This window comes from Eucalyptus grandis, chromosome 7, assembly GCF_016545825.1.
Source record: "Eucalyptus grandis isolate ANBG69807.140 chromosome 7, ASM1654582v1, whole genome shotgun sequence".
NCBI classification, from domain to species: domain Eukaryota; kingdom Viridiplantae; phylum Streptophyta; class Magnoliopsida; order Myrtales; family Myrtaceae; genus Eucalyptus; species Eucalyptus grandis.
Window position 1 is genome coordinate 57,305,130 of NC_052618.1, and position 23,532 is coordinate 57,328,661.

The window sequence follows — 23,532 nt, forward strand, 5'->3', positions numbered from 1 at the left end:
TAGGGATGAGTTGAATAATTCCCTATTGTTTTATAATTCATTTGCGTTTTGAAGTTATTATTCTTACTTTTTGGATTGATTTGGGTATAGATTCTTTATCATCCCGACTTTTTTTTTTGGGTCGAAAATGAGATTTACTTTCATTAAAAACGCGGATTACAAGTAGACGGTAACTTAAGATCATAACATAAAATATTCAGAAGGGGTTGAGGTGGCACATTTAACCAATTTGGGGGTAAAGACTTACGGCGATGCACTTTGGTGATCTAATCTGCTGCATGGTTTGCGTCCCGGGAGCAGTAGGCGAGAGTTACAAAAGAAGTCCGTTGAAGGAGCTGTCTAATCTCACCACGATTCATTGCTATTCGCTCTCACTCTCCATCTCTCCCTCGCCCTATCTCCAACCCCCCCCTTACGGCGATGCGCTTTGGTGATCCAGTCCGCTGCATGGTCCCGGGAGCAGCAGGCGAGAGTTACAAAAGAAGTCCGTTGAAGGAGCTGTCTAATCTTACCACGATTCATTGCTATTCGCTCTCACTCTCCATCTCTCCCTCGCCCTATCTCCAACCCCCCCCTTACGGCGATGCGCTTTGGTGATCCAGTCCGCTGCATGGTCCCGGGAGCAGCAGGCGAGAGTTACAAAAGAAGTCCGTTGAAGGAGCTGTCTAATCTTACCACGATTCATTGCTATTCGCTCTCACTCTCCATCTCTCCTCGCCCTATCTCCAACCCCCCTTACGGCGATGCGCTTTGGTGATCCAGTCCGCTGCATGGTCCCGGGAGCAGCAGGCGAGAGTTACAAAAGAAGTCCGTTGAAGGAGCTGTCTAATCTCGCCACGATTCATTGCTACAGTCGCACGTCACTCTCACTCTCCATCTCTCCCTCGCCCTATCTCCAACACCCCCCCCTCGTCTTCTCTATTAAAGCTCAACGCCCTCTCCTCCCTATTCCTTCCTCAACTCCATCTCTTCTTCTCCTTCTTCTTCGCTCTCGCATTTCATCCTGACTCCTTGTCTCTTGGTTAGCGTACTTGCGTCTCTGTGTCTCTTTCCTATAGTCAGTGCTTCTGGTGTCGCAATACACTACACACGGACAGAAACTGTCCAAAGGCACATCGCCCATTTTGTTCCTGCTCTCGTCACAGCTTCTGACACCCTTTTCTCCGAGCTACTTACTAAATTTGGGTTCATTTGATCTTGGTGACAGGAAAATGAGTCAGAACGGAAATGGTTTCGAGGTTTCGCTTTCCCTGCCTCGGCAAGGTAGCGGTGGCTCCAGCGGCTATGACGACGACGGCCGTCACAGGCGAACTGGTAAGCAAGACACGAGTACTTGAATTCTTTTATCTTTATGGTCAAACTGTGTTCTGTTTTTTGGTGATTTCGCTCAGCAAAAGCCTCTCGTTCAAAGCTTTGCCCGTTTCCTTTTTCTTTTCTCCTTTGTATCCCTTCGTTTCTTGACCGCTGGGGGAAAGTAGAGATTGAGATTCAACCTAGGAGTGTCTTTCTTAAACGGTTGCACAAACTATGGAGGGGGAAGGCACTTTTGGACAGGTTTTATTGCGAATTAAAAAATTATCAAAAAAGTCTTTTTTATTGCACTTATTGATCAATTTAATCTTTTACTTTTTCATGATTTGCTAACTCAATCCTAAATTTTTTAATTACATCATTTTAGTCATATTTGACCCCAAAAAAAAAAATTAATCCTAAGTTTTCTTACAGTTTGCCAGCTTAATCTTAAACATATTAATTTTTTTCTCAATTTAGTCAGTCAATCAGTTTTAGTTGGAAAACACCAACATGGACACTTTTTTTTTTTTTTTTAATTCATCTGAATTTTTTATTATTGTTTTTTCACCAGTTTCTGGCCTAGGGTTAGGATGAAAGAGTTTTGATCAAACTCTGCTCCAAGTGAATTGGCAAGGAAGCCTTGTTCAAAAGCTTTACCCGAATCCTTTCTTTCCTTTTTTTTATTTTTTTATTTTTTATGGGGGTCGTTTTCCCTCCAATATTTCGACTGCTGAGAGAAACCGTGAGTTGACCAAAACCAGTGGACGATAAGCTCAGTGCTGACAGGCAGAGTTGGGTTCGGCCTTGTTCAAAAGCTTTACCCGAATCCTTTCTTTCCTTTTTTATTTTATTTTTATTTTTTATGGGGGTCGTTTTCCCTTCAATATTTTGACTGCTGAGAGAAACCGTGAGTTGAACAAAACCAGTGGACGATCTGCTCAGTGCTGACAGGCAGAGTTGGGTTCGGCCCCTCGAGAAGGGGCCCGAAACGGAAACCCCCTCTTCCCCAGCTTAAACGAAACGTTTAGTTAGTTTCCTGTGTGCTTGAGAAGAGAGGTAAACTTTTTTCGGCAACTCTTACTGATTCCAGAGTTCGGTGTTGTTGTTCTGGATTCAAACCAGGGACCGTGTGGACGGCCAGTGCTCGCATAATCACAGATGTGATCGGGCTGAGAGTGCTGCCTCTGGCATGGCGATTGCGCAGCTAGGGTGGATCATTGGGCCAGTGGTGGTGCTCTCGTTCTCCTTCATCACTAACTACACCTCCGCCCTCTTGGCCGACTGTTATCGCTGCGGTGACCCTGTCAGGGGCGAGCGCAACTACACTTACACGGACGCGGTCCGCTCCAATCTTGGTAAGAATCCAAAAATAGAAATTTTAGAAAATCTTGGACGACCCGCCAAATGTTTTTGCATAAAGGCGCTCCTCATTTTATCCGATTAATTAGACTTTCTCCGTTTCTTCTCTTGTATTCGATATGGGCAGGCAGGGGAAAAGAGTGGTCATATGGACTGGTTCAGTACCTGTACCTTTTCGGGGTTGCCATTGGGTACACCGTTGCATTCTCCATAAGCATGAGGTGAGTGATGAATTTGATTATACTCGGACGTCAAATTAAAAACCAAAGAAAATGAAGAGAAAAATGGGATTGCTAAAGTTGTTAATTGGGCCCGCTACTACTCCTGTTATTTTTGATTTTATTGAATGTTTTCTCAAACAGGGCAATCGGAAGATCAAACTGCTTTCATGAGAAAGGTGACGATAGGCCCTGCCACACAAGTAGCAATTTATACATGATCGCCTTTGCGGTCATTGAGATCATTCTTTCTCAGATTCCGAACTTTGACCAGCTGTGGTGGCTCTCCATCATGGCCACCGTTATGTCGTTCACTTACTTAAGCATCGGAGTTGCCCTCAGCATCACAAAAGTAGCAGGTTTCTAGCGCATTTTCGTGTGATCAATTCTTCGTGTATGAACAAGTTAATGTGATCATTAGATTAAACTAGAAAGATTGAGGAGAAGAAAGCCTGACACTAGCCCTCATATTTTGTCTTCTGAAATCTCAACCAGAAAATGGCAAACTCAAAGGAAGTCTCACTGGGATAAGCATTGGCACCGTCACTCAAAACCAGAAGATGTGGAGGAGCTTCCAGGCTCTTGGTGACATAGCTTTCGCCTACGCATTCTCTATCAACCTCATTGAAATTCAGGTAAAGTTACGGGACATGTTCCGATGATAGCTGTAATACAAAAACAACCCTGGACTTTCAGAAAAACTACCTCTTTGCTCTACTTACTGGTGTGGTAATTGACTGATTTGCGTTGAAAACAGGACACCATTAAATCCCCACCACCGGAGGCCAAGACGATGAGGAAGGCCACGTTGGTCAGTTTGGCGGTTATTACTCTATTCTACTTGCTCTGTGCCTGCATGGCCTATGGCGCTTTCGGGGACATGGCACCAAGGCACCTCCTCGCGGGCTTCGAGTTCTTCATCCCTGATTGGCTCGTCGACATAGCAAATGCCGCCATCGCGATCCACCTCATAGGTGCCTACCAAGCCTACTCGCAACCCATCTTGGCCTTCATCGAGAAACGCGCCATGAGAAGGTTTGCAGATGGCCAATTCATCACCAGGGAGATCGAGATCCCGGTCCCGGGTTTCCGAACGTACAAGCTATATGTCTTCCGGCTGATTTCGCGAACCATTTTTGTGATTGTAACCACCATGATCTCGATGCTGCTTCCGTTCTTCAATGAAGTGATCGGACTGCTCGGGGCTCTGGGATTCTGGCCTTTGACGGTTTATTTCCCGATCGAGATGTACATCGCCCAAATGAAGATCCCCAAGTGGAGAACCAAATGGCTCGGCCTCCAGATGCTCAGTCTAGCTTGCCTCAGCATCAGTCTTGCCGCTGCTGCGGGCTCCATCGCCGGGGTCGCGCTCCATCTCATGTCCTACAAGCCTTTCGAGACTAGCCACTAAATTACCCGTTATCATGGTTCTTTCTTAATTTCAGAGGACGCTTTAGGAAGGGAAATTACTCCGTTATGTTTGGATAAGGAATTTTGGTGTGTAACGCAAGGTTGAACTTTCTACTTTGCTTCTTTTTGGAGCATATACAAATAAGAGTCGTCTGCTTCTAGTAAAATAAGAATCCCCCAAACAAACATCTGCATTATTGACGTTTGATGATGAGGCCAAGGTCCATTCTCATTCATGAATGAAAAACAAAATAATGATCGCCTATATCATGTAGGGCCCGACTGTTATTTGCTTGTTTGCTTTTATTAGATTCTAAAAATTGTTTGGCGGCCAGAAGAAGACTCGTGTGACCTTTTTAGTCAGTGGAGTCATTTAAACAATTTGTGGCGTTGCGTGTCTGGGCTGGATCCCACGAGCGAGATCGAGGACCATCTGAATTGGACCTATTAGGGGGCTCCTGCATTTGTCAGCTATTTTCTGTTGGGGATTATCTAGTTTTCCCTCACGACTTTCTTTCTAAATTTCGATAATTGATGAAAAATAATTTCTATTTTCATAGCTATTTTCTGGACGTAACCTATCCATATTTGTACCGTTTTAAGCAATTTCAAGTGTTTCATGCTAAATAAAATTTAAGAGTTGCGTGTATGTAAAAAGCTTATGAAAAGCCATAGATTAAAACATAGAAGTCATCTCAAATAGTGTTTGATCTTTCTTGCAATAAGGAGAAACTGCATGTGAAACGCAAAGTTATAGAAATTATAAATTAAATCACACGCTCATTTTTAGGTAAAACCAATTTGTTGCATTTGTGGTCCCATCATATGAGAATTTAGTCTGCACGTCCAAGTGCAAAGTTGGTCTAAAGTGAACGTGCTTTGCATTGACTTTCCACTAATCAGCAAGTTGGAAAAGAATTCTGCACTTCCGTTTTTTTCTGAATGGCGTGGATGAATTCAATTTTTCTTGCAACTTCTGTTTATTTCTAAATAGTTTTACGTGGTCGGACTAAGTATCGTAAAGACTCAATTAGAGAATTTGTGAAAATGGAAAAGTGCTAAAGTATATGAACGACAAATGATAAAAGCGAGAGCTCTCTCTGCATGCCTCACATTTGTTTCAAGTTGCGACTCGTGTTTATCATCTTGTCTCCGCCAGTGGGAAAACGATGCGAATAAAACAGTTTCAGCTGGAAATAAAATGGATCTCTATCTACCCATAAAAACAAAAAAATCAGAAATACAGCTGGAAACCCTCACCAGGATAATCCAAATTCACTGGTGCCAACAATCATGTCAATCGAGCCTTTCAGTCAACTAAAAGCCTAAACAGAAGATTTGACTGGACTTTGCGGTAAGTGGGAATCGTTTGTGAACTCGAAAATTAGGACAAAAAAAAGATCCTTCTACACACATAAACGCGTAAAGAATAAGGAAAGAAGATCCGAGTGAAGCTTCCATGGTTTGCGACAATTCAAAAGGGTGGGAGACGAGCAATTATGTCAATTTCGTCGACTCTGGCTTTTTCCGGATATGAGTTTGGGAAACGCTACCGACGCCACTGCCGACTCGTAATCAAAGACTCGGTCAATCAATTAATTAGCGATCACCATCTCCCCTTCCAGGGCACCGCTTCTGGTCCCGATCACGAGGACTTCGAACCAGTGCACTCTCTCTTGCCAGCTCGTCTGTATCGACCTTCGTGGGAAGCCTCGTTTGGATCCGGGTCCGCGAACCGGATGCATCATAACTGTTGATCGCTTGAGCCGCACCCCCGATCCGTGCGGACCCGGGTCCATGCTTTGAGCAGTTGCAACGGAGCGATTGGCGGGTCGTTTTTTTAACGAGTCTTTCATACGCACTGTCGATAACTTTTGGTAGCTCGTGCTCTGTGCTGTGCGCTACGTTCTTTTTCACTTTCTTGCGTTTTTATGTCAAAGGTCAAAAATCGGCTAAAACAAAATTTGTGGATGTTAGACATCATCACAAAAATCAGCATTGTGGGCTGCATCGTTATCTTAATCATCTGGACAGTGACCACCGTTCACACATGAGAAAATGGAAAGAGAGCTAAAAGCTGGTAAGGTTTCAGGACGCCTTAATTCTCGCTTTTATAATTTACTCCCAAGTGGTCACAGAATTTTGTGATGATGACGTATAATTGTTTTTTAAAGCCAAGTCTTTGAACGTGCGAGGACCGTCACTATCTTATCCTTGAGACTTGAGAGCAACACCTCTGATGTATTAGCGTATAACCTCGTGTTTCATTTATGAATTTTTTAAAAGGAATTAGACGGTCAAAGGCCGTTTTGTGATCGTGAAAAGTGGGCCCGCGAAATAGCATTTGTACTGTAGAATTATATGGTTGTAGGTACGGCTAATTGCGTGAAAGGAAAGTATACAACTGAAAATTCCATTGAAGGTCTTAATCAACTATGCATCTCAACTCGTTCACTTTTCTAGGCGACCTTAAGGGCGCATTCCTCCACATCGGCCTAGTGATATTCAAGATCTTTTTCTTTCTTTTTCTTTTTCTTTTTCTTTTTCTTTTTCCTCTTATCAGCCACAAACGAGCTCAAGCCTCGTAAGGATTCCGACCAAGGATGAAGGAAAAAAACGAAAAGGAAAAATTAAAAATAATAAAAAAAAAAATCTATTAAAATAATAAAAAAACATTTAAAAGGAGTGCATGGAGGAAAAATTTTCCTTACCGAACAGTAGAAAAAAATTTTCTAGTTTATTTTTAAGTTTCATCTTAATACCGACAAAATAGTCATTTTCCTAAAAAATACCTTCTTGGAAAGCATTTTACAGAAAAATAACATTTTTTTTATGAAACGAACGAAACTTTGAAGTTATCAACACTAATGAAAATTGGGATGTTACTATATAATGAAAGCAACATATTTTTGTGAAGATGGAAAATAGTACGCGGATTGCGTTTCAGATTGAGCTGTATAGCGTGTAAAACCGGACTCTTTAGGTTGAGGAATTGCAAAGACAGCAACGGGATAAAATCCCGGTTCCCCCTTCTGGCTACAAAATGGTACCAAAATGTCAGACTTTGGTCGCCACTAAGAAAACCACCAGGTCAACGAGCGATTTAGCGACCGAATTGCAGACTTTGGTCCCTAGATGTAATTGCTTGCCAACGAATTCTCTGATTAAGTGGCTAGAATATAAGTATTTATGGATGGAACAAGAAAATGGTTGACACCACAATGATTACGAACCGGTACAATTTAATTTTCGCCTCACAGGATTTTTCAAACTGATACGTCTGAGCCACATCTACCACATCACTTATTTTTTTCATTGTAAAAATTCTAAAATAGGTAAATCATTGATCCTCTTTTTCTCTCAAATTGAGATGGCCCAGACTATAGCGGGTCGGTCATTTTAGCCTATCTAGGCTAATAAGAAAAGCCCAAATAGGCTTCGGTCATACCTCAAGCGCACCAGAATGTCTCTTCAATTACAACCTTAATCCCAAAACCAATAAGGAGTCCAACTAAACTTGATCATTGGGGTGACTTACTAATCCTTATCCAAACCGATCCATGTCTCAAAATTTATTAAATTTTATTTCACATAAAAGACTAGGCCTGAGTGGGCCCAAATGAGGCTATATAGGTAAAATCCAACCCAAGAACGAAATTACCTGTTCATGCTGCTGTGATGTGTTTCGAGGCTTCGAGCCTTATTGACTTGGGCAAGCTGTCAAGCCTTTTGAAGACAAAATGAGATCAAGCGCTAAGATAACCTGTGCTCACTCATTTTATCCATCACATAGTTGAACTTGATGAGTCTCACATTAAATTCAATTGACAAATGTCCATAGCTGCATCCCCTTATTGCACGTGATAATTTCTCACAAAATTCTGGGGATGGTCTCTATTTTGCATAATCGAAGGGTCCAACTATCAACAAAGTATCGTGGCTTCCGATGTAACCTTTCTTGGTCAATCTACATTGTTGAATTTTTGGTGCGACACGGCAAAAAACGGTGTGTTCCATCCAATACCTATATTGATTCTATGGTTTCGAAGGTACACTAATTGGCCAACTTGGGGACTTCTTTTTGTTCCTTTGCTTGACGCACGACCATCCCATCTAAGTATATGAGGGTTATTTTTATCCCGGAATTTAGCATTCTTGGTAGATGACACGGACAATTAGATTAGGAAACGAGGTGAAAAAGCAAGACACACACACACAAAATCGTACTAGGAGAGGTGAAAAGAAAAAAAAAATATTGCGTGGAACTTCATCTGGTGGACCGCAAAATTACTGCAAGTTTATATAAACATAGTCAACTCACTAATGTCAGGCTGGCTATACACTAGCATTTCATCGTCAGTGCCACTCGATTGTAACTGTCGATGCAGTAAATGGTCTGAACGAGCCGTGAATGAACCCTGTTTCAAAGACTAGAGATCAATCGACTTGCGCTCGAGAAGCGGTCAAATAAGACCATCTGCATCATTCATTCAACAAAGGAAGCCCCATATGGATGATCACCAAGGCTTTCAGTTCAGCTGAAAGTGATCAAAGAAGATGGGATTGGGGGGTGTTGGAATGAGGATGAATCAATTGCTCGCCCCCCACTGCTTGTGTTGAAGACGTGGAGGTGGGTATACATTGAATTTGCAGTATCGATGATTGGGCCGATTATAAGTAAACTTCACATATCCAGCCCATCCAAAATGCTTTCGGGTCCATTGGGTATGGATGGGATTCTGGGAAGGCCGGGCCCAAATGATGCAAACCCAAAACAAGCTACTGCTGATCACGGGCCGCCCAGCCATGACCCATTACCAATAGATTAAGATTCCAAACCAAGTTAACCAACCCTCCGAAATTTAACAAAGAAATAGCACCGTGCGACCGCAACACATTTATTCTTTTTTTTTTTTGTGACAGAAAAATCTTAAACTTATACACACATTTTCTTTTGAGCGGTTATTAAGGGGATATATTTCACCTCTTTGTAATTTTGAAAACTGGAACTGCACGTTCACACACTTTGAAGATACATGAAAATAATCAATCATTGTTCATTGTCTTCTTTTTTTTTTTTTTAAACAAACCTCCGAAATTTTTATACTGTACACCTTTTAATTAACTGCTTGAAGTATTCCTAAAAGAAAGTCCAAAGTGGACATTATCTCAAATAATTTTGTAGAAATGGCCAACTTAGCAGGATCGTTTTCATAAAAGATGGTCAACGTAAACCTTCTATAAAATAAAAATCTAAAATGACTAACTTAATTTCAAATAAGGGTCAGAGCTCACCAATCAATTGAATCTTTGCCGGTTAGGTTGCATGTGGATAAATGTGCGACTCACATGCTTATTCTGTTGGCAAGGCGGCAACATTAAGGACAATTTTCGCTGAGTCTTTCGCACAAAGATGCTCCCTATCATTTCATTTGATTAATTGAATTTTCACATATTTCTTCTATTCTTTTGAATATTGGCAGCCAAGGCAAAAGTGAAGTTATGTGCACTAGTTCAGTATCTGAAACTTTTTAGGGTTGCCATTCGGTACACCATTGCTTCCTCCATAAGCATGATGTCGATGGCAAATTTGATTACACTCGAAGTCAGGTTAAATACCCATGAAAATAAACAGAAATTTTGGTTTTTCCAAATGTATTAATTGAACTGGACAATCAACAGATCAAACTGTTCCCACAAGAAGGTGACAAAAGTCCATGCCATACGGATAGCTACCAGTACATGGATAAATGTTTTCTAATATTTGGATATTATTGGAAAATGATTTCATTCTCACGAATTTATTTCAACCAAAAATTTGAATTTTTTTAATTTGAATTTTTAATTTTGTTAAAAATCGAATTTTTAATTATTTTATTTTTGTCCTTTTTATTTTTATTCTTTTTTAAATCGATTTTTAATTTTTTTAATATTTTTTCTTTCCTTTTCTTTTTCTTCCTCGCTCCACTGCTACCGGCCGATGATGGCCATAGACAAGCTCCGCCTTGCTCAGCACGAACCTCAACAGAGCCCAAGCATGCCAGGATCGATTGAGCTGCGAGCTCACCAACCTTGGCGAAGCCACGACTTGCCTAGATCTGCCGAAGTTTTTTCTTTGAAGTTTGTTTTTTTGGGTCGGATAACTTTTTGAAGTTGTCCATACCTGGCCAAGTTCTTTCTTTTCTCGTAACATAAAAATATATTTTCTAAAGGATGAAAACCCCCCACGTTAAGGAAATAAATCTGGATTACGTAAAAATACGTAAGTATTTGTTAAACTATCACTTGACCACATTCAAAAAGTTGATGATAATCCTGTTCGGTCATTGGATTACAATAAGGTTCGAATGGACGAAGACTTAATCACTAATTAATTGAGAAATACCCCACTACCAAAAGATCTACTCAGGACCTCTCCTTCACAGCTTATTGAGGAGCAAAAGATGATTCTAAGGTTTTCACAGCTTAATGGGGAGCAAAAGATGATTCTAAAGTACCACTCGTTCACCCATCAATGTCAATCGTTCTTCTGAAGAATCATGCAAGGCAAATCGATGAAGCAACACCCCTTATAATCTTGCATATTGTTGGGCATCCATGAAAAGTATAAACAAGTCGTTAGAATTTTTTCCGTGACAAAATATCTTTCATTAAAAGTCATTCTTTGTCTTGTAATTGGAAGAGACAGGTTTTGTACGACTTTGGATGGAAGTATCACAGGTAAATAAGAAATAACTATAAACTTTACTTTGAATAGAACTATACTTACAAATTATGTCAAAATTTAATCGACGACAAAAATTGGAAATATAGCCACTTCCTCAAAATATAATTGACAACAAAGCTTGAAAATGCAAGTTATGTACATAACACCTAGGATAGAGACACACGCCAAAATTTAATCGATGATGCGAATCTAAAAACTACAACTGATTAACACATCAAAACTTAATTGACGACTCGAGTCTGAAAACTAAAAATATAGTGTAGGATAGTAAAGATAAATCAAAATTGCATTTTTGTTTGAATTTTATTGAGGGAGGGGTGAGGGGTTCTCTATTAAACGATGGGAAAAGTGTCAAAAAGTCCTAAACTTTTTGGCTTTGTGCCGATTTAGTCCTAAATCTTTTTTTTGTGCCAATTTAGTTCTAAACATTTTTACGTTGTGCCAATTCAATCATTTTCGGCCAATTTTGGCTGGATTTTGCTGACTGGACATCGGCCGGCTGACGTAGCCTGATTGGCGCTAACGTGTACAACTTTTAATAATATTTTTATATTTTATATTTTTTTCTTTTTATTTTTATTTTTATTCTTTTCTTTTTTCTTCTCATATTCTTCCTCCACTGGCCCGCCGAGCTCGGCGACCGGCTAGAGGCGACGGCCAGCCGAGGTCGAGGTCAACCTCGCTGGCCACCTCGTCCTCACCGGATTTGGTGAGGGTTGAGCCTCGCCCATGGCCGGCGAGGGTGAGCCCCGCCAGCTCGGCGCAAGGAGGTGGCCTCGAGTAGGCGGGGCTTGCCCATGGCCGACCATGGGCAAGGCTCGACCCGCCATCCTTCGAGGGCGAGCCTTGCCACCCAGCCTCGAGGGCGGCCTTGCGCCACCCTTGCCGAATCTAGTGAGGATCGAGCCTCGCCCATGGCTACGGCGAGGTGAGCCTCGCCCGCCCGATGCGAAGCCGCCCTCGTGGCCACCGGCAAGGTGGCCGGTGAGGTTGAGGTCGACCTCACTAGCCGTCGCCTCTGGCCGATCGCCGAGCTCCGGTGACTGGCTGGAGGAAGAAGATGAGAAGAAAAAAAAAAAAAAAAGAAAAAGAAAAATAAAAAAAGAAAAATTCAAAAACTATTAAAATATTATTAAAAGTTGTACATGTTAGCGCCAATTAGGTCACGTTAGTCGGCCGATGTCCAGTTAGAAAACCGCCAAAATTGGCCGGAAAGAATTGAATTGGCACAACGTAAAAAAAGTTTATGACTAAATCGGCACCAAAAAAAGGTTTATGATTAAATCGGCACAAAATCAAAATGTTTAGGACTTTTTTGGCACTTTTCCCATTAAAAGATAATATTTATAGTGGTGGTGCCATGACCATTCCCAAACAGTTTTCTAGTAGTTGTATCCATGTTCCTCCACCTCCAATAGTTTGCGCCCATATTGTCACAATGCTATGATCTTGTTTCCATTTGGTTTGTTCCCTCAAAGTCGTATGCTAGTTGCTCCACAATCTGCATTGCTCAATTAGTTTCGAGCTTGAACTGTGCCTTAATGCCCTTTACACGTTCAACTTTTCTCTGATACTTCGGTAGTTTATCAATCTTACCGATCAATTTCCTTGTCAACCATCTTAACCATACGTCGAAGTATATCGACAACCGATCGGTAACAATCACCGATGTGTGCTAATATTGACATCAATCCTCATGGTCGTTGACGATGGATCACGTGTTTGGTACTACTTTATGATCTAGTCATGTGCTCATTTAAGTCGACGACCTGATGTTTTCTTTGTGCAAATAATTTGACTGGCTTTCTTTATTTCTACACAATGACTTAACAAATAAGATAACTGGGAATGATCGATGAAGGAACCTTATTATTTTAACAAAAAGGTGGATGAGAATCGACACGCGAGAAGGATTTTGACGAACTCAAGGTGGTCCTTTAAAGAGAGATGATGTAGAATATGATCTCTGATGCTGCTTACTTCAGCTATAAAAAGCCCAAAGTTCTTCCAAATAAGCCATGCTAATTACTTTCTAAGAACCTATTTCTTTTCGACGGTCCTCTTCTTGTGGAGAGTACTTCCTTCGTCAGAGAGTGGAAGAAGTTGGGGACCTCGGCGAGACGACGGTAAGAGTAACACTGTTTCTAATTTATGCAATCTGCACAACACTTAAGTTCAATATCCTATTAATCGTCAAGTCTCACTCGAGATCCAGACAATTCTTAAGTGTAGTTGGATGCATCAATGCATCAGATTTGAATAGTCGTTCACACTATTCACAATCTTTTGATTACAATATTGAATCGCAGTACATTTTACTATCATTTAAATAGACAATATGACATGCTAAGAAATAGTAGGCTCCTTAAAACGGGGTAAAATGCGTAAAATGGTACAAAAATCTTGCAATTTACTGAAAGGGTTCACAAATCCCAAGTCAATTGAATATCTCGGTAAAGCAAAAGGGCAGCTTTCAGAGGGATACTCCAAATCTACCAAACTGCTAGTACAAATAGAGGCAACCATCCGGGGAAATAAGTTCTTGATGTAACTTGTATACGTATTATTTATTTCGATTGGACCATCCCAGATTTTTTTTCTTTTCAATTAAGTCCAGACATAAGTTTAAGCATATGTATTAATAATCTACACATAGCTGACGTATTGTTAGGTAAACAGCAGATACCCACCCAAATATTCCCTAAGGCTTTCGCCTTTTTGCTATAGTTTATTGCTACTAGAAAACGAATTACCTGACTACCGAGGGGAGGAGAGTCGCGCACCGCCAGTGTGCTTCCATTTTGGCACGTGGCACTCGCACGCCACTTTCCCTCTCCTTTTTGCAACGGAGCTCAATTATATAAACGGGAAAATTCCAAATAAAAACTCAAAGTTGATCAAATTTTTCAAATAAGAACTTGAAATGAATTTTGCATCAAATAAAGACCTAAAATAGACTCACTGTCTCAAATAAAGACCCGAAGTGATTGAATCAATTTCAAATAAGAACATGAACTTGTTGGTTAGCCAAATATTCGCCGGCTATCAAGTATGTGACATTTCCGACTATCGGAGTTTGGACAATTTTGTCCAAAAATAAATATAGGGAAAATTAACAAATCCTAAAACAGAAACAAAAAAACCTAGGTTTTCTAGGGTCTCCTTGTTCCTTGTAACCATCCTCTGCAAAGTCAAAGATCGAAGTTCCCCCATTTGTTGTACCCATCCTCCTCAAAGTCGAAGACCCAAATTCTCTACTGGTTGAGGCACGAATTCAAAAACGAGAAGAAAACTAGATGATTCTTTCTTCGTTTGCGGAGACCCAAATTCTCCATCGATCAAGCAAGGCGAAGAACGACGAGAATTGAGTCGTGATGATGACCGGGCAGCAATTTGGTTGAGAAGCAGTGGGGGAGAAGAAAGAAGAAAACATAAACATTTAAATGAATAACCTAAACTTAATTAATTTAAAATTTTCCCTTTTTTTCCAATCACAAATTTCTAACAAAATTGTCTCTATTTTAATCGCCGAAAAATGTTTGCCGGTGAACTAAGGCTCTCAATAGAGATTAACTTAATTACTTCGGGTCCTATTTGACACAAAATTCAGTTAAGGTCTTTATTTGAAACAATGGGTCAACTTCGGATCCTTATATGACACGAAGTTCACTTTGGATTATTATTTGAGAAAATTGATTCACTTCAGGTCTTTATTTGGAATTTTCCCTATATAAACGACCACGCTTCCCCGTCCCTTCCCCCCTCCATCTTTTCTTCGCTCTTGCATTCATCAAACAGACGCAGTGAGAAGAAGGAAAAAGAGAGAGAAAACAAGGACGGACCGCACCCAATCTCCGGTAAGCTTCTTCTGAATCATCATAAAACGATATGTGGGGAGTCTCGGTCTCATGGTTAGCGTACATGCGTTTCCGTGTCTCTCTCTTATGGTCTGGTTTGAGAAGAAATCGAATACAGAACAAGATTGATATATGAGAGAAGTTTAGATCTCGAACAAGCAATGAGAATACCTCGCTTCGTTGTATTTCTTCTTCATTACTTCAAGTTTATTCTTTACACAATCTTTCATCATTTCACGTGACATACAGAGGAAGAAGAAGAAGAAGCTCTTGATGAATCGAGAGAAGCTTTCAACCTTAGAAACTAACAATAAACTCTCGCACACCTTCTCTTGTTCTATCTTTTCCTTTTATACTAGTCACTGGCTCAACTATTTTCTGTTATAGAAGTTACAACCGAATAATGTGAACAACACACGTGTATTTCTTCGACTGCTGCTTCTTTAATTTGCTTGATCTCGCTTCGTGTTTCAGGTTCTCGCTTTCACGGATTCGCCAGCCCTCGTAGTCATGGATCGCCAGCTCATTCGTTCACTTGGATCGCCAACCCACGACCTTCCTCCGGTTTAGCTTCCTCTGTCCAGCTTACTTTTCAGGTTTGGCTTTTCTGCTGTTACTGACTTCTATACACTTCTGATCTTCTTTAACTTGTTTAATTCTTCTAACATCCCCCCTCAAATTGGGAATGGAGAGTGTAGAAATTCCCAATTTGGTTCGCATATAAGAATGTGCTCGCTTGTCAATGGTTTTGTAAAAATATCAGCTAATTGATAAGAACTTGGAATGTAGCTGACCTGTAGTGACCCTGAGGAGACTTTTTCCCGAACAAAGTGAAAATCTATTTCAATATGTTTGGTTCGAGCATGTAAGATAGGATTCAGAGTAAGAGATATTGCTGACTTGTTATCACAATACAGATGAATAGGAGGCTTAAGAAAACAGCCTATATCACGTAATACAAAACTGACCCATGTAAGATCAGCAGTGGCTGATGCAAGAGCACGGTATTCAGCTTCAGTAGATGATCTGCTCACGGTAGGTTGTTTCTTTGCTGCCCAGGATATAAGATTGGATCCAATATATATACAGAAACCAGTTGTTGATCTTCTGGTTTCGACACAACCAGCCCAATCTGAATCAGAATAACCATAGAGATGCATTGTACTGTGAGAGTGAAGAAATAAGCCAAGCTTGATGGTACCCTTTACATACCGTAAGACTCTTTTTAACCTGTTGAAGTCTGCAATTGTAGGTTGCTGCATTCGTTGACAGAGTATATTTGTGGCATAAGCAATGTCTGGTCTGGTTAAGGTGAGGTATTGCAAACCGCCAACTAAGCTTCTGTACTCAGTAGGATTATGCAAAGGTAGAGAATCATTGATTAAAATGGATGGTTTGAGGAGAGAGGAGTTGAAAGAGGTTTGGAATCTTGCATATGAGCTCGGGTGAGAAGATCTAGAGCATATTTGGTTTGGCAAAGGAATAGATAATCTGGATTTCGTGTAGCTTCAATGCCAAGAAAATAGTGTAGAGCACCTAGATCCTTCATATGAAAATGAATGCTTAGTGAAGTAATGAGACTAGAAATCATGTGAGATGAGCTGCCAAAGGAGAATAATATCATCTACATACAGTAAGAGAAGGATAGTGTCTGATTCAGTATGCAGGATGAACAGAGAAGGATCGGTGGAGCTACAGAAAAAGCCATATTCAAGCAGGAAGCTGCTGAATTTATCAAACCAAGCTCGAGGAGCTTGTCGAAGTCCATAAAGAGATCTTCGAAGGAGACAAACATGGTGAGGCCTTTGTGTGTCTTTAAAGCCTGGAGGCTGTTCCATATACACTGTTTCACTTAAGTGTCCATGTAAGAAAGCATTTTTGACATCTAATTGATGGATTTTCCATTGTTTCATCATAGCTACTGACAGAATTATTCGAATTGTTGCATGTTTCACTACAGGACTGAAGGTTTCTGTGAAATCAAGACCTTCTTCTTGATGAAAGCCTTTGGCTACAAGCCTAGCTTTAAGTCTATCCAAGCTTCCATCAGGTGCAAGTTTTGTCTTGAACACCCATTTGCACCCGATTACATTCATGTGATTATCTCGAGGAACTACTTCCTGGTTTGATTCTCGATATAATGCATCCATTTCTTCTTGCATTGCTTGATACCATCCTTGGTGTGCTAATGCAGACTTTATTGATTTTGGTTCAACAGAATCTTATACTCAACCGACATGCATATTTGGGGTTTGCTTTAATAATTCCAGACCGTAGTCTAGTTTGCATAGGATGAGTTGAAGATGTACTGTCATATTTTCAAGTGTCAACACCGTTTTGAGTTTGTCCCGTGTCGGCAAAGTGGGTAGTGAGACATGCTCTTGATTTGTAGATATTTGTTCCTCTATGGTCGAAGATGACTGATGTGATTCACTATTACTAGAGATATTATTAACAAAGATTCTCGTATTTCAATACTGGTATATTTTCGATGCAATATCCGGGTGAAGATGACTGATGTGAGATCGACCTTCATAATTATTTGAGGTGAGCTCATCATTTTGTATTGCTGAGCTATTTGATTGATTCTGGTATGCTGCAAGTATCCCTTTGACAGATTGTCTTGTGATGGAGACTTCTTAGTATAGTTGGAACTGGAGGATAGGACTCCTTTTATCCACTGTCTGTATAGATCAGATCCCTGCTGATATTCAGTACTGAGTGTATGAATAAAGGGAAAGACATTCTCATCAAATAGTACATGTCTGCTGATGTAAATTCTTCCATTTGTAGGTAAGAGGCACCTGTATCCTTTATGCTTCTCACTGTAGCCAAGAAAGATACAGGTGAGTGATCTTGGATCAAATTTATGCTTTGTGTAATGCCTGAGACATGGATAACAAGCTGATCCAAAACTCGAAGATAGTAATAGTCTCGGTGTCCGATTGTAGAGTTTGTAATGAGGTGAATGCATGTGTAGTTTTGCTGTGGGCAGAAGATTGATAACATAAACTGCTGTTTTGAATGCATCGACCCAATATTTCAGTGGTACTTTAGCATGATACATCATTGCTAGTCCTAATTCAATCACATGTCTATGTTTTCTCCGAGACACCATTTTGCTCTGGTGTGTGAGGACATGAGATAAATTGCTTAATTCCAGTACTTCGTAGATGAAGTTGGAATTTATTACTAGTGAACTCACCACCTCCATCACTCGCAAGATTTTGATCTTGTGATTAAGCTGATTTTCTACAAGTCTTTGAAACATAACGAATATTTCATATACTTCTGATTTCTGTCTCATAGGATATATCCAGCTATACCTAGAAAAATCATCCACAAAAATGACATAGTAGGAGAATTTCTGAACAGATTGAATTGGCGAAGGTCCCCATACATCACAATGTATTCTTTCTAATAGAACATTAGAAATATGGTCTGAGGAGTGGAAAGATAAGGCTGAGCTTTTAGCAACTTGACAGCTGCTACATATATTCTGAGTATTGGAACTAATTTGAATGAGATTTTGTTTCTGCAGGATCTTCACTGTTTTAAGATTGGTGTGAGCAAGCCTTTGATGCCAGTATCTTCTCGCTATTTCCCGTTGAGTCTCGTGTGAAGAAAACTTCTGCAGCTTTAGGTTCCACCTGGTAGAGCCCCTTGACTTTCCTTCCTAGCTTCACCATTGTATGACTGTGATTGTCCTTCATATATACCCCATGTTTATCAAAAATAAAAGAACAGGGATAGTCATCTGTCAGTTTTGATACAGATAGAAGATTCTTGGTGATTGCAGGGACTACTAATACATCATTCAGAGGTAATTTGCTATTTCCTGTATTTAGTATTCCATTACCAATGCATGAGATTGACAAATGAGATCCATCTCCTATCATGACAGTGTCATTACCACTGAATTGTCGAACCTATACCAACATCTGAGTGCTGTGTGACCTGATTTCTTACAGATCTGGCATTGTAGAGGGACATTATTAGTAGGCTTTGTGTTCTCAGTGCTTGTCTATCATCATTTGAGCTTTGTGGTGGATAAGATCTAACATTTTGATACCTTTGTGCAGAATTTGAATAAGGTCGAAATCCTTGTCCATAACTGCACTAGCTTATCCTTATTAACCCGACCTTGCCGAGTTGAATACATGTTATTCATTCTATTGAATTGATTCCTTCCAGCTTCTGCAGAATTATTTCCATATTCTCTTCTAATAAAGGGCTGACCTCCGCCATAGTTAACTTCTCCTAAAACTTTCTCTTTGATTTCTGGGATTGATTCTTTGCTTTGACTTGTTCCAGCTTTCCTTTGCCCATAATAGGCCAAAAGTTAGAGTTATACTCATTCATGGAGTATGTTTGTAATCGAGTTTCAAACCTCTCAAGTTGTGAGATTACTTCTTCATACTCCGGCCGAGGCTTAAGACAATACATGGTTGTCCCGAAAGTTTCATATTCAGGACCTAGCCCTTCCAATATGCCAAACATTCTTGTTATATTGTCAATGTGCTTTCCAATTGCATTCAATTGATCGCAAATGGTTTTGAATTCTCTCGAGATATTCACTCGGTGATCTGTTTCTTTTCTTGCGCTTGAAGTTTTCCTCTCAACTCAAACTCCTTTGCAACAGATTTCGTGTAAATCTATTTATGAGAGCCTGCCATACTTCAAGTGAGGTTTCTAAGCCGATTATTAGACTTAGAATATTTTCGATACCGCACCGCTTATCCAGAAGATATAAGCTGATCGGTTTTTATCCAATCCAGGCAATCGGGGTTCATCATTTCTCCGCCTCGCCTTTGTATCATTCGATTTGGAGGTAAAGTTTCACCATCAATAAAACCGATTAAATCTTGGCTTTTCAGAAATCTATTAAACTGAGCTTGCCACAACAGAAAGTTTTCTTCATTCAACTTGATGGTAACAAAGTTCCCTATATTCACATGAATAGGAATGGATACTTCAAGTCTAGTAGCCATTCTTCTATGTTCAAAGACTTTTGAAATCCGCAGATAATCCAAAGTAGACTTTGAAGTAAACTATCTGTGAGATATCATGATCTTTATAACATCATGCAAGAAGAACACACCAGATCTATCATACCTGTGAAATCATGCTCGATACCATGAGAAGAAATCGAATACAGAACAAGATTGATATATGAGAGAAGTTTAGATCTCGAACAAGCAATGAGAATACCTCAGCTTCGTTGTATTTCTTCTTCAAGATTTCAAGTTTATTCTTTACACAATCTTTCATCATTTCACGTATACGAGAGGAAGAAGAAGAAGAAGCTCTTGATGAATCGAGAGAAGCTTTCAACCTTAGAAACTAACAATAAACTCTCGCACACCTTCTCTTGTTCTATCTTTTCCTTTTATACTAGTCACTGGCTCAACTATTTTCTGTTATAGAAGTTACAACCGAATAATGTGAACAACACACGTGTATTTCTTCTGACTGCTGCTTCTTTAATTTGCTTGATCTGCTTCTGTGTTTCAGGTTCTGCTTTCACGGATTCGCCAGCTCCTGTAGTCATGGATCGCCAGCTCATTCGTTCACTTGGATCGCCAACCCACGACCTTCCTCTCGGTTTAGCTTCCTCTGTTCCAGTTACTTTTTCAGGTTTGGCTTTTCTGCTGTTACTGACTTCTATACACTTCTGATCTTCTTTAACTTGTTTAATTCTTCTAACATGGTTTTGGGCTCCCAATAAACTTGGCGCGGACAAAAACTGTCCCAAGGCACATCGCCCACTCTGTCTCTCTTCGCAGCTTCTTCTTACACCCTTTTTTTCTTCTGAGCTACTCACTAAATTTGGGTTCATTTGATCTTGGTGACAGAAAATGAGTCAGAACAGACTTGGTTTGGAGGTTTCGCCTGATCTGCCTCAAGACGACGATGGCCGTCGCAGACGAACTGGTGAGCAATACAAAAGCACTTGAAAACTCTTTCTTATCTTCATGACCAAACTTTGTTCTGTATGAATTGGAGTTTTCACTCAACAAAGCCTCGTTCAACAATGCTTACATTCTATTCATCTTTTGCGTTTCTGTTCAAAAGGAGAAAGGCACTTTGGAACACCCTCCTTTTTTTTTTGGATCAGGCCTCCTTTAATAAGCCGAACCGTATGAAATTGAGTCGTCGTCTGTTTTGGTAGAAAAGGGGGGCAAACCCCGAACTGTGTTTTCGAGCTCTTCACTCTCTTAAAAGAAACGTTAGTTAATTTTCTCTCTAGTTGAGAAGAGAGGTTGCTTTTTCTGCAATATTTAACGGCTCCGGAGTTGCATTTTTTGTTCTGGGTTCAAACCAGGGACCGTGTGGACAGCCATTGCTCAGGTTATCACAGCCGTAATCGGGTCGGGAGTGCTGTCTCTGGCATGGGCCACGTCGCAGCTCGGGTGGATCGCCGGGCCGGCAGTGATGTTCATGTTCTCCTTCATCACTCTCTACACCTCCTCTCTTTGGTCGATTGTTACCGCACCGGCGACCCTGTCCGTGGAGAACGAAACGGCACTTACAAATGTACTGTCCGGGCCATTCTCGGTAATAATACACACAATATATATAGTTCTACCCACCATGTATTTTCGCATTAATATGCTCTCTTTCATTTCATTTGATCGATTGAATTTTCTCATTTGTCTTCTGTTTCTTTTCTTTTCTTTTTTCTTTTTTTTTTTTTATAAATATTGGCAGGTCGGGAAAAAGCGAAGTTATGCGGACTGGTTCAGTACCTCTTCCATTTTGGGGTTCCCATCGCGTACACTATTGCAGCTTCCATAAGCATGATGTGAGTGGTGAATTTCATTATACTCGGAATTCAACATGATGTTAGGCTCGTGAGTTTCATGTAAATTTTGATTCTACTGAATATTTGAGTGAACAGGGCATTCATCGAATCAATTTGCTTCCATACGAAAAGTGACAAAAGTCACTGCGACACGAGTAGCTATATACACATGATCATATTCGGGGTCATTGAGATCATTCTATCCCAAATCCCAAACTTTGACAAGTCGTGGTGGCTCCCCAGTGTGGCCATTGTCATGTCGTCCACTTACTTGATTATTGGAATTGCCCTCAGCATTGCATGAGTCATAGGTAGCTATCGATTTTTCATGCTATCAATTCTTTTGTGTATGAACACGTTATGTGATGATTAAAATAAACTAGAAAGATTGAGTAGAAGCAAGTCTGACACTAGCCCTCATATCTCTCAGAAAATAACAAATTCGAAGGAAGGCTCTCTGGGTCAAACATTGGCACTATCAATCATACCCTGAAAATATGGAGGTGCTTCCAGGCTTGGGTGCCATTGCTTTTGCCTACTCATATTTCACCAACCTCATCGAAATTCAGGTAAAATCATGCAATCCTGTATATTAGCTATATGAAAAAACTACTCCTGGACTTTTGGAAAACATCCCTAATTGCTCTAATCATTGACTCTGGTGATTAATTGATCATTGTGATATGCGTTGAAAACAGGATACCATTAAATTCCCTCCCCAGAGGCCAAGACGATGAAGAAGGCCATGTTGGTAAGTGTGGCGGTCATAACTTTATTATACATGCTCTGCGGCTGCATGGGCTATGCCGCATTCGGGGACTTAGCACCTGGGCACCTCCTCGCGGGTTTCAGGTTCTTCAATCCTTATTGGCTCGTTGACATAGCGAATCTCGCCGTTGTGATTTACCTCGTCTGCGCCTACCAGATGTTCGCCCAACCTCTCTTTGCCTCCATGGAGAGATACGCCGAGAGAAAGTTTGCAGGCAGCGGGTCAATCACCCAGGAGAGCAAAATCCCGGTCCTGGGTTTCGGAAACTACACGCTATTTGGCTTCCGGCTGATTTGCCGAACAATTTTCGTGATTGTCACCACCGTGATCTCGATGCTGCTTCCGTTCTTCGATGACATGATCGGACTGCTTGGTGCTCTGGGATTCTGGCCTTTGATGGTTTATTTCCCGGTCGAGATGTACATCGTCCAAATGGAGATCCCCAGGTGGAGCACCAAATGGATATGCCTCCAGATCCTCAGTGTAGCTTGCCTCATCATCAGTATCGCCGCTGCTGTGGGCTCGATCGCTGGGGTGGTGCTACATCTCAAGTCCTACAAGTCTTTGGGGCCTAGCTACTGATTTCGGCCCAACATCACCAATCTTCTCATTGCTGATGAGGAGTTACAAGGCCGCTTTAGGATCATTTGTGCTCCCTTGTCTACTTTTTGGTGAAGAACTACTTTTGCGTTAGCCGAGTCTCGTGTTCCTGTAAAAACCAAAAAAAAAAAAAAAAAAAAAGGAAGGTAAACTAGGGTTTGTACAGTGGATGGGGGGCTTTATCTTTTATTTATTTATTTAGATGAGTGCTTTATCATGCAACATGGATTATGCCCATGGAGTTTTCACTTTTTTATAAAAAAGTCTTCCATTGAACTTTTAAGGATACCGTTTTACTTGACCTATTCGATCTCTTTTAACTATTCACAATTTAACTTAGAAAGTTTGATTTTTTGACAATTTAACTCTTGGAAGTTTCACTGACGCCTACTCCGCCTTTTCTGCTTCTTTTTGACGATTTAACTCTTGGAAATTTCACCGACACCTACTCTGCCTTTTCTGCTTCTTCTCCTTCCTTTTGTTTTGGTTTATTT

At 40.6% G+C, this 23,532-nt stretch overlaps 2 pseudogenes; both read left to right on the forward strand.

Moving 5' to 3' along the window:
• Window positions 1-583: 583 nt before the first annotated feature.
• Window positions 584-4,339, forward strand: LOC104452367 (annotated as a pseudogene).
• Window positions 4,340-14,781: 10,442 nt separating this feature from the next.
• On the forward strand, window positions 14,782-23,172 carry LOC104450913 (annotated as a pseudogene).
• Window positions 23,173-23,532: the final 360 nt, after the last annotated feature.